Below are 13,397 nucleotides of genomic sequence, written 5' to 3' on the forward strand. Positions count from 1 at the left end.
TTTACGGGTATGATAAAAAGTTTGCAAGAATTTCAATTTACCAATATCAACCGATTTGTTCGTCGTTATATTTATTTAATAAGTACCATATTAAGTTCAACCAATATTCGTTGTTTAAGTCACACATGTTCGTATTTTTTGAAAAAAAAATCAATTCAATCAGTTTACTTACAAGACTGTTATGCACGTATTTGGATTAGTTTTAAATAATTATATATACACGGTTCAAATTAAACAAATGTGCTTACCCTGGGGATCAAACCCGAGACCTCAAGACGTTCAAGCTTTCTCACAACCATAACACCACGCGGGCTTGTAATTCTGTTTCGTAGATTTGACAGAATCTCGGTTATACCTGTTTTTGCTAAGAATCGTTGGAAAGCGTTACAAACACTTTTTTATTTTTTATTTTGATACAATTTTGATAGATGACAATCTAAGAACTAACATATATTTTTAATATTGATCTTAGCCCGGAGTGTTATTTTGATTGTTTGAATATAATACATACATTCCTTTTAACTTTGAAATGCATGACATTCTTTAGAATTTAATTTTGAAAAATGTTAAACAAATCCCCGCGAAAGGTTATATGTGTTTGGCAGCAATTATTTTAGGCAATCTAATTAAATCGAGGTCTTTATAAAAATATATTCCGTAATAGGGATATGAACTATTAATCTTGACCTGAAGAGCCCAAGCTTGTTCTGTAATTACTTGTTGTATATCATACGATAGGAGTTTTCTCTGAAAATAAACGAGCACACATGTTAGGGGTCCAAGGGCGCGCGACCGTATGCCAAATGCATATCCCTGCGCAATAATTTACTTCAAAGCTCTATAGGCCCAGTTTGTACGTCGCGGGCTCGTGCTAATTCATATCCAAGCGTACGAATTTTCTTCAAATCTATACAGAATAACATGTTCAAACGTGACGTAAGTGTAGCATATGAATCATTTATTTAGTTTAAGTTTGCGATTAACAACTTCAGTTTTTGTCACGAGACAATCTTTTGTGATTATATGCTATTGAAATGCACTTCTCAACGAACGTTTACCGCTCCAATTGCATTACCAACCATATTAATCAAACCGCAGTGCTATCTTAAACAACTTCCAAACAGCCCAAGTGCCAATGGTGTCTCCATTTAACAGCTAACAGGAGAGGACTTTAACGTCGAAGGGTTATTCATAATGTATAAATATTTGAACAGTTTATCTAATGTTTTCATTTTGATTTGCTTTAAGTGTTTCGTTGTCTTCTAAATTACCTAAGATAAATGCTTCACAAATACAACGATAGATGGCGGCCTATACGACTTGAAATTCCGCTCACTATTTGTTTTATATACAAGTTGCGATTTCTGTATTACATTTATAACGATGCTTCAAGCAGCTGTTAAGTGGTCTGAACTTCGTAAATCATTCGTTAATTAAAAAGCAAGTATTCACCGTAATGAAAACACTTGAGCGTAACGTACATATAATATAATACTTTACCAAATAACCGCACGCGCATATATTTTCTTTTCTAATTATTAAGAAATGTTAAGGTTCATTTTGTTGTAATTTAAAATCTGGGCAACTGTAAATAGCATAACATATATTGGAAGCCAAAAAGACTAGATCTACTCATGTCCGCGTAAACATTGAAAAAACATCATCTCAGCCATGCGAAGCAGTTTGCGGGGAATTTGGTACGTTTTAGGTGTTGAGGGTATACCTATCAGCCCTAGACGGGAGGCTAGGTATTTGAGAGCTAAATTCCAGCTGGAAAACTCTCTATGTGATTGAAAATCCACGTTTTGAAGAGGGGCACACTTCTGCGATTATTTATAATTTGAAAATTTCAGTGATACGAGACACCGTCATAATTTGATGATAGATTTAACGTCTACGGGGACTCGGTGCTTGTCTGCTGATGAGGTGGTTACAGTATTGATCAGTTTGCTGATATGCGCAACTGCTTCGTGTCGATAGCCGTTCGTCTTTACGACCAACCTATGATCATCTAAATAGCACAAGTGCTGAAAGTTTGTCTCAGTTTTATAGGCTTAAGTTCGATCGAATGTAAATCAGAAAGTTGCGGTAGCACTGATGCATGTAAAAACTTCAAACACCAGAAACGATATTTTAGTAATCTAATGGTATTATATAACTCATATTTGAATATGGTTTATAGCCATATTCATATAAACATATGCATTGAAAATATTCAAGTTCAACTCTTCAAAGATTATTCCTTTAACTGATTGTTTTAGCTATAACTAGTTAATGACGTACACAGTGTGTTTAACTGTCACATTAGAATTATGCATTACAGCACCGCCTTGTCATATACTTTACTTCAATGTCGGAATACTCTGTCATTGGCAAAATACTTTGAGAATAATACCCAGCAATTAAATCTCAATTACTGTCCTGAAATTACATGTTACGATAGATAATGGTCGGTCATAAATACGTTTTAGAAATCTTTCAATGCAGATAAAAGGCTTTCTTTAAACCTAATAATGAAGGCGGAGCTCGAAAGATCTAAGGGTATGAATGAAATACCTCTGCTTTTAGGAGACAAGATCATTACTTTCCGCCAATGTCTTGACTGTATCTCAACACTAGCATGAGAGTTTCTCTATGATAGCATAAATCAGCTGCACGCTGACATTTGATACGAGACAAAACTGTCCATATTGGGTTTCACTTCATTGGGGTCTTTTAAGAACACCTTATGTGTGTTTGAAATTCGAACCTGAAGATTTAACAAGTGAAAACGATTGTGTTAAACCTTTTGTCAATTTGGAGGCCGCTGGCTTGTCGATATGTAAAAGTATCGCTGTAAATGTCATCATTAAGGTTACGATATATAGACCGAATTTCAACTCTAGTAATTTATGGGACTCCGAAGATATAGGTAAAAAAATATTTTTCCTTCTGTACATCCAGTCTTATTTTTTTTATATTTTCCAAGCTACAAGTCAACCACTACAATTATCTTTGTAAACATTGCCTTTGGTAAAGCATATATCACGCATATCTCTGAGTATAACAGAAACGGTTAACAACATCATATAGCAATAACTTCCGTTGCAGAAAACGTAACGAACTTCTGGGACTTTTTTGTGACGAGTCGTTTAATAACGAATCAAACACTCAATCTATTGTTCGACTTGCTGATTATGTTATCAGTTTCACGGTGGTGTTTTTCTTCACTATAAAGACTAAATCACGCCCACGACGAGTGAACCCTCTTTTATTCTGGATGCATGTTGAGTGCAGTTGAGAGCACAGAGCAGTTTCAAAAGTCCAGAGACAAACCGGGTCTATGGGTTATTGTTTTCGTGGTGCTGTTTTTCACCTGGTGTTTAAAGAAGCGAATGATCAGATTATAATTGCCTCAGGAAACAAATGTGTTCGTTAGGTGTTTAATCTTTGCGTTGAAAGAATTGTTCAAAAGCCCATTAACTTTGGCTGAACCAACAAAAGGGCGTCTACAGAGGCGCAAATATTCTGTAACAATCCTTGGTAATCCGACTAAATCCCATAATCTGCTCAATAGCTCTTGGATCAAGATCAAGAACGACATAATGGTGCTCATTGTAATTAATACGCCACTTGTAAGAAACAACATAATCTATTCGTCTTACGAGCTTAAGCACTTTGCAAAGTTCTATTTATCATTTTATCAAACACTCTTTTTGTCACTTTAACGTATCGACAGTCTCGACAGACACATAAAATGTTACAACGTTGCCCATTTCCCGGATGATCACCACATGCTGTCTTTCCGATTGTGTTAAGTTAAAAGTATAAGTAGGTGCGAGACATTTACTTAGACAGTTTTAATACATCACTTGGTATTAAGTGATGCAATAGATAATACATGTAATATAAAATAAGCATGGACATTTTTGCATTTCAGTCTAAACCAACTGCGATTCTTGAATATAATTATGTAACAAATGTTAAAGCCACACACCTTATTTGGCATAGTCAACTTAAGTATAAATAAGAAACATATTTAAGCTATGCCAATTTGAATATATCTGGTGGTTACGTGGTATAAATCCGTCTTTTTGCGCTTTAAAACTAATCGCGTTTGTCGAAATGGACGTATACGTCTAGAAATCCTACTTTCGGTTTTAAAAGCGGTACCGTTTGAAAAATAATAATTACTTGCTAACTAGGCTATAGATTCAATTTTATCGTTCCCAATTAGAATATATCTGGTGGTTACAAGATAGGAATCCGTCTTTTTTGCGCTTTAAAACTTAAAAATAATCGCGTTTGTCAAAATGAATGGACGTATACGTCTAGAAATCCTACTTTCGTTTTTAAAAGCGGTACCGTTTGAAAAATAATAAATTACTTGCTAACTAGGCTATAGATTTAATAAAAAATTTGCACAATTTCAAATTGCATCTTTATGCATTGATTAACATGTATTTCATTTCAAAGTAAGAGGCAAGGTGTGTGGCTTTAAACATTGTTTATAACTTCTTAACATTGGTGAGGCGAGGGAATGGCAGCAAGTTTAAAATCATATTCTAATGTGAACCTTTAGCGATATTTCACTCACCCTTTTCATAAAACAAATGCTGATAATACATTCAGAAAGCTTTATGTATTTTATTGATGTCTAATGTGAATTTTTGTTAAGTACAAATGTATGAATATCTTGTGATTTTAACTGTTCAACATTAACACAATTACTTCTTAGCGACATTGTTGTTAATTTAACACAAATTGTGACTTTAAAGGGACTTGTTTACAAGCAAAATTAAACAAGCAAAATAAATCTCCCGAGTTACAAACATAACAACAATCGTTGATGGATAATCATCAAACAAAATTATTGAAAGTATATAGCATTGGTAACGTTTTTTATCGAAGACAACAAAAAGTAACATTTAGTTTTCGAGCGGAAGATAAAACTCGTTCATAAAAATAATTTCTTAAATGGGGGCGGCGAATCCGTAAACTAAGGTATTCAAAACGGGCCCGTGTGTTTTACGATGACGACTATTTTTAAGCCTCTCGTGATCTATGGTCATTGAGCTTGCAAACAAATTACATGTCTGACAAGCATGGATTATCATGATGCTGCAATAGTGAAACGAAATGAAATACCTATCGTAGTCAGGTAACTTGCGGAATGCTTATGGGTGTAGTACGGAAAACGGCCATGCAACGTTTAAGACAGCCTGCGTTTTCGCTGAAGCCACTTTGTCTTGATAAAATCAACAAGAACCTCTGGAACCTGACATCAAAGAGGGGTTTTCTTTTTGGCTACATGTAAAACGACGGGGTTGGAAAAGGAGTGACAGTTATTTGAATACATGAGGGTCTGCGTTCAGAGGGTTAGTGATTGCAGATGATAACTTGAGAAAACTAGCAATAGTTGTGTATGTGATGCAACATGCGGGAGACTATATGTTAGCAAAACGAATGTTTTCTTAACTCAACACGAATTTCATGAGCTCAAATCCCTTTGTTCATTTGGGGAGCAAGCTAATCACCTTTTCGAAACGATCGTATCTTGATTTATGTGATTGGAAAAGTTGATGAACGAATACAACATGTTAGTGCTCTAATCAGGCGTTCCAATGTCAACGCGCACGACATTTGTTGACGGTTTATGTCTTTGGCAATTGTAAAATGGCCGCTTGGAACAAATTACAAATTTACCATTGAAAACAGAATGAGATCTATAAATTTGAGCCGTCGTATAACATATCAGAAAAGTATATAGCCTCATAACCTTTCTATTATACAGATCATTTGGCATACGGTATTGCGGTTCATTTCAAATCAGTAATTAAAACTAATCAGCATAATGAGGTATTGAATAGAACAGTAGTTTCGATACTTTAACATAACAATCACAAACGAATATCGAACATTTTCACTGTCAGTTTAACACTCCTCTCGAGCAGGTGCCTTCATTTTTTGTTTTGTTTCGTTTGTTTTCTGGGCCAGTTTTTGTGGGCCGATAAGTTGTCTTGTCCGTAATCGATACGTTTTGCTAAGTGTTTTTGAGACCTCGCGGATAACGCGTAAACTGTAATCAAAGCATTGAATACAATTGGAAATGCATGACCCATGCACGATCTGCACTGGGTAATGCCGCTTAAAAGGACGACTGGGGGTTCTATCCTTTTGTCCGAGAATTCATTCACGTGAAATCAATCACCAACAGCCTTTATTGCCTTAATGAGACTTTGTCACGGTCTCGTTTTGCGTATAGCAGATGTACAGAACACATTTTGTGGGTTTAAGTAACACTAAAAGAGAAAGACGTCTTTATTACTAATATGGTTTCAAAAAGGGGAGTCAACGACGCCGATATCGCACGCGCATGCGGGCCCTATGTAAAATCCAATGCAAACACAGGTTTTCAGACATAGATCCCCCAAAGACACCAAGTACTTGTTGCTATGCCCAGAAAACGGACTAGAGACTTTATATTAGCCCTAGGCTTTCGATGCAATTGAGCTAAAATAAATAGGTTTAAAGATATAGATCCGAGTAAATGAGGCTTATGCCATTAGCGGTAAGCGTAGCTCCAGACCAGCCTGTGCATTTGCACAGGCTAGTAAAGAGTGACCCTGTCCGCTAATTAGACCACGAAACAATGCGTAACTTTATAGCTGACAGCTTAGCTCTTGACCACGAAACAATGCGTAACTTTATAGATGACAGCTTAGCTCTTGACCACGAAACAATGCGTAACTTTATAGCTGACAGCTTAGCTCTTGACCACAAAACAATGCGTAACTTTATAGATGACAGCTTAGCTCTTGACCACGAAACAATGCGTAACTCTATAGCTGACAGATTAGCTCTTGACCAGACTGTGCGAATATGTCATTGCCATTTCCCTCTTGCTCCACGTCGTTTTTGATTATTAAGTAGTTAGCTATTCTCTTAACATCATCATATAAGTCTTAATCTAACCAACGGATAATATACAATTTATTTGAACACTCGTGCGTCATTGAATCAAAACCCCAGATACGCGCTAGCCTGATTTCAACCATTTAATAAATGAAACATTTAAATAAAAATCAATTAAACTAGATAGCAGTATATTATTTAAATAACACCAGGCCTCAACATCCTTTTGTTGGATAGTAGTTAAGGATTATATTTATATATCATTTGATAGAAAAATGCGAGTAACCTGCATTTTCAGAAAGATAGAGAAAACGTTCATTCTTTCTAAAACATTGTTTACATATTACTTTAATGCGAATTTATACTACTTGAGTAAGTTGCTCTTTGAATGGCGTTGAAATCGATACAGTGCACGGTATTAAAGAGGATCCAACCGAATGACATATTGTGTTCACTGGAGAGTTCGGGCATATTAAAAATCGCAGTGGTAATTCATAGTAAGCTTTTGATTGAATGACTGTTGCATGCATTTAATTGTTGACTATTTAGAGTTTGAAGATATTGCTGTGTTTTAGTGTACAAACATTATCGTGGTATTGACGTATATTCATTTCATCATTTAACGTACATGTACATCATCATTCTGCTGCTAGTAAAATACTTGACTTTTGTTATTCGAAACTTGTCAGTGCATAGTGCATAAAAATTGGTAACTACAATGGAAATAATAGTATATAATATGATATTAAACAGCAACTCGTGCGATATTTATTGGTTGATGATAATCTGTGTTATATTATAAACGGTCTACAAGTCATTGAAGTAGGGGAAAATATGTAATTTATTACGCTAAATATCGAGTTAAAAAATGGTGAGCCATTTTAAAGTTTAAAATTCGCACATTCCCTAATGTGCAATAAATATGGTATTTTATTTTTATGGAAAAGTAAACATCCTTCATTGCTATTAAACATGCACATTATTAGTGCAGAAGCGTTATAGAGGATGAAAAGAATTTAGAATTAAGTCTTTTTAGTTTAAGAATTAAGTCGCCTTCCTCTTGCTGATGCAACGTGGTGTGAAAATGCAACTTATACAGTAATATCCAGCATTCGGACAGACTTTTTTCGATAAAACATTCTTTATGTATGCAGTAGGCAAAATGAGTAACGTATCACAGCCTCAAACGTGCCGCAACTTTCAAATAACTCAATAAGTTAACTCAGACGTTTTTATTCATAATACTTAAGTAATGCCATAAACTTACAAATCGAATAATCAAAACCGATATTTTCAACTGAAATCCTTGTAACTAAAGAAAATACAAAACTGCGTTATATATACAGAAAACACAGCCATTTTACTTGCAAGCGTTATGTATACAATGAAATCACGGCAATTATAATTATATGAGTAATATGTGCAGAAAAAACAACGATTTCAATTTTTGTTTGCGTTATATATCCATAGAACAATCACAATTTCAAGTGAATGCCTAACTACTTTTGTTGAGTTCATACTATAAAGCCATGAAATAATGAAAGCTCCGTAAGAATCCACTAGCTATTATTCTGCGCAAACTGCAGATATTGTCCAATGTCGTTGTTGTACAAAAAATGCATGCGTAACACACGTAGATCTATATGGTCGGCATTCGAGTGTGCAATTGGCATGGATGAATTTGGTAGTGTGTCTTTACCCTACCAATGATTTTCTTACTACTAAAATAGTTCATTCATTGAATCCTTGCTACTATTTACAGAGCTTATCAAACTTTCTTTGGCTTTTTCAATCGAACAGATGGGTATAATGTGCCTGTTTGCATTTGCCAAAACAATAGACAGTTGTTTTTTAAATTTTAATAAACATAGGTCTACATGCAGCACTCCTTTATAAAATATAAGCATAATTACACGGATCTATGTTCTGTTAGATATCATGGCCTTCGGCTTCCAATAAAATGATAATAAAACGAAGATTTTAACATAAGCAGTTAGTGATCTAGAGATATCTATTTTATGGGTGTTTTATGAAGCAGTATCGTGTATATCTGCACAGAGGATATGCAAATAAATTCCTCGTCGACAAGTACATACCACCTGTACGGCTTTGAAGGGCCTCGGGAGCGTCAGGACGATACTAAAACATTTGGAAAAACATGAATTCCTATCAAATCAATAATACTGGTACTGATAGTTCATATGTTATCTTTGGATGTGGTGGCTTCAACTTCAGTGCAGATAAACGCAAAGAGGATCTGCGTTGGTGTTTGGGACCACAAGACCTCCACCACCACTACAATCCTCCTCCTCCTCCTCTTCCTCCTCCTCACCATCATCATCATCGCCATCATCATCATCATCATCATCATCAGCAGCAGCAGCAGCATCATAATCATCATCATCATCATCATCATCATCATCATCATCATCATCATCATCATCATCATACGAGTAAAATAACAAGCATATTGGTTTTTTTTATATGTTAATTTTTTCATTTTCTTATTATCTTCCAGTTTATGACGGACGTATATAGTTACAAACAGATTGGGTTATAAACACCAAGACTCTGCACTATTTTGACTATGCTTACTGGAAGCCCATTAAACGGAGGCACAATACCACATACATAAGTGTCAATAGCCATTAATATTTTAATGACCGTCTTGTGATGTGGTGAACTCAAGAAATATTAATCGCATTTCAAATATACGCCGGATGGGGTAGGCAACTAGATTGCGGCTGACCCCATAGTAAAATAGTCATTAATAGTTATACCAAAAATGATTTTGATGTTTTATTGAAGGCGCAAGTAAAACACAAAAGACTGGGCATCATTATGATTGAGTACACATGAAGTTATATTAATATAAAATCTGGGCCCGTGTGTTGTTCGATGCGACAGGGGTGGATGGGTTGGGTAGATGATATCTGGAATGTGTTCTCAACCAACAGACCACCGACGGCGTCCTAAAAATTTACATTTTCATTGTATTCTTGGTGTTTCCCTTCGTGCGTTTCAAGTGGGGATTTTGTACCTTAGATAATGGTTATAATAATGCATTTATTATAGAAAGTGCGTTCGATAATAATCGTATCTTTTTTGCCCCATGTGTTGGCTGCGCGAACATGAGCATGATTCCTTTATAATGCTGTGAATCCGCCTCAGGGAAGTTGTTGGAAGCCGCTCATTGCTGCTGTTAACACCAGTTGCGAGATATAAAATGGTTCTTTCTCGTTCGTATCCTTTGATAATCACTCTTTTGCAGACCTATTTGTGCAATGTACGCTCGTATTGAAATGTCTTGAATGTGTGCACCGCGTTTGATGATTGCCGATGGCTTTTCGTGTCTGTACAAATGACGTAAATTTTGTTAAAAAATATATTCATAAATAGTCGCCGTTTCGAACTTTTGAACACTCACGAACCTTTCATTTGAAGTACACCTACGCATGGTTCTGTGTTCGGAAACAGACGTGGTCGGTCAATTGACATATACATGTATGTTCGAAGTATTTAGCAGCTGACGTGAAAGAACTAAGTGTGAGCAAGCCATGTGCTCGTCAGACCTGATGCAATCTTGGCGTGTGATAAAGAAGTATCCCAATGTTTTTGAGCGCGACCATTATCGTTTTATAATTTGAAACTTTACCAGGAAGATCAGTATACAAATTGTAGATGTTTTCCGTCAACCCTAATACAATATGATACACGTTTCGGTAGTTAAAATCAGAGACATTTAATAAATATGAGTCTCGTTCTGAGAAAACTGGGCATAATACATGTGCGTAAAGTGTCGTCCCAGATTAGCCCGTGCAGTCCGCACAGGCTAATCAGGGACGACACTTTCCGCCTTTATGGTATTTTTAGTTTCAAGGAAGTCCCTCCTAACCGAAAATCAAGTTTAGGCGGAAAGTGTCGTCCCTGATTAGCCTGTGCGGACACTTTACGCACATGCATTATGCCCAGTTTTCTCAGAACGCGACTCATATGTATTTTGAAATCGAAACTAAACAGACTGCCGTTTCGTTTTAGAATCGTAGGTCTTAACAAAAGTCTATTTCCGTTATACACAGGTTTCAGCAACGAAATGCGGTGGTAGTTGATCACGACCAGCTCTGAGAAATCACAGCTAATATTTCTCTACAATTATTAACAATTGATATAATTGCTGAATAAAGTGTGACTTTTCTACGTTCGCTCACATGTCCAAAGGGTTTCTTGATATAATTACAATTTAGTTTTATCCACCTCTAGACGCTATCTTGAAAAATAATTCGGGCGTTTATCGAACACAGGTCTGCTTTTACACTGACATCTTTCGCCATTCATCTTTTAAAACATGAAGATTTGAAACTTCTTAAAAAAGTTTTTTTTCACTTTTTGTCGCTCAAGATGTCATGTTAATTGTAGAATTAAAAAAAAATTTACTTTAAGATTGTCAAATAAAACGTTCACTGATTTTACCTAGCGGGATGCTATTGTCGACAGTGATGATCGCAAAGCTCTGAGTGGCTCTATCTCGACCGTGCCAGCCACTGTCTTTATAGGGTGGACACTACGAGTCTGATTATACGTAATCTTCATGACACTGGTCTACACATTAACATTTACAAACGCAGTGAAATGAATGAATGTGTTGTAACATAAATTCCCTCGTACCAGCAATTAAACCAAGCACCGCTTAATCTTAACATGCTTAAAAAATAAATGCCACATGTCAAATTTCAATATAAACATTAAAATAAAGTACTAAATTATTGTTTTGTTTCGCTTGTTTAAATTATATACAAATTTGCGACTTTTCCGCGTATATTGTTCACAGTTTTGTTTAAAAAAACACACATATATCTTTTAGAAATTCTGCTTACATCGACATTGTTTTTTTTTACTTACTGAATTTTAGCACTTGTACGAATATTTTCGAGTCTATTCATCTTCATTAAGTGGTACATGATAACGTAAGCAATGTGTAACTATATGGAATATCAATTCGTTTACATTGAATGCGTTAGCTCGCATTTGTAATTCCGTTGACAAAGAGCTCTTTATTCCGTCTCTTATAATTTCATGTTTACAATTTGATAACATACATCATTCCAAGAAGGTTTTTCAATTTGATACTTATTAGACCTCAGTGGTTATTTTTTCGCTTGTCATTCAACAGTAAATTGTTGAACACGTTTTATGAGCATAATTATGTAAATTGCTTTTCTATTTTGTTCACCTTTCAGCTTATGATGGATGTGGTTTACATAATTATAAATTCACTTTCAATCCTTAATCATCTTTAATAAAGGCGAGTTTATTAGAGGGTATCTTACACGTCCGAAACGCGTCATTCGCAAGTAGTTATTGTACGTAAACCCGTCCCTTATGTTACTAGTATATCGGTTTTACAAATATCGTTTTCCCCCTCGATTCTGTTTTAAGCAATGTCATCGTCATATAATGTAACGGTAAGGTAATAGATGCTTGCGGATAACGTCCAGAAATAACAGCAAGTAAATTAATGCGTTTTCAGTTTATTTCTGTTTGGTCGATTCTAATTGTGTTTTACCAAATGCTGCAACAGAGCTTTTTCAGCTTTTCAAGTTAAGTAATTGATATTATTTTCAGGTCCATTTCATGAACAATTCCATAGACATTTTTTCCAGCAACAATTTACCATTACTGAAAAGCTCTCATCCACTGTTATTCGTCATCCGAATGGAAAGGACCTTTCGAAATATGATACAAGTTATACGTCCAAACTCTTGGAATAATAAGCGATGACAAGACTTGGCTTATAATAAAATGATCTCATTTTACTCTTTAACTAAACTCGTGTTCATTCACTTCTTGCGTCTAACTTTAAAAATAGATCACAAACAAAACTTCGTACTGGTATTCTGCAAATAGTTGCGAGTGTTGACTCAAAAAGGCAATGCGATATTGCGGTCGCAATTTATGACAAATAAATTATTTAATAGTGATATATGGCAAGGCTACATATAGCGTATAATGATGTTCAATAAAGTAAATGACATAATTGCATATTTATATGCGTTCTATTTTAGTGAACAATAGTAGCGGTCTAACAGGTGCTTCTATGGCGCTGTTCTACATTGTTAAAATAATTGCTTATCAGTAATTTACGTTGCGCAATCTTGCGCTTTAATTGACAAGATAAGGAAAACGCCCACTATACGTTGGGCATCAATGTCTGTAAATGGAACATAATGAGTATTGAGTAAATGAAAAAGGAAAGCAATCTCATTTTTTGTTGAAAATTAATGTCAATAGAACAATAGGCAAAAGAAAACGAGTGTGGTTACTTTGGTTGTTCATTGATATTTTGTCTTTTTTGCAAGACTTTTTCGTCGAAGTCTAAAATGAAATGTAATAAACATTTAAGAGCTTCCTAAAGCATTTTACAGCAATATTATAGTTGATTCATGTGAGCATACTAGAGACGATAATGTACACGAAAACTCAAGCTGAAGACATTGAATGGCGTA

The 13,397-nt window shown here is 35.2% G+C and overlaps 1 protein-coding gene across 1 annotated transcript in view; it reads left to right on the forward strand.

Moving 5' to 3' along the window:
- The window catches only part of LOC127882341 (protein Wnt-5a-like), a 46,261-nt gene that overhangs the window by 26,283 nt on the left and 6,581 nt on the right, over positions 1 to 13,397 (forward strand). The gene's annotated exons all lie outside the window — the stretch shown is intronic.

Source organism: Dreissena polymorpha, chromosome 5 (genome assembly GCF_020536995.1).
Source record: "Dreissena polymorpha isolate Duluth1 chromosome 5, UMN_Dpol_1.0, whole genome shotgun sequence".
NCBI classification, from domain to species: Eukaryota; Metazoa; Mollusca; class Bivalvia; order Myida; family Dreissenidae; genus Dreissena; species Dreissena polymorpha.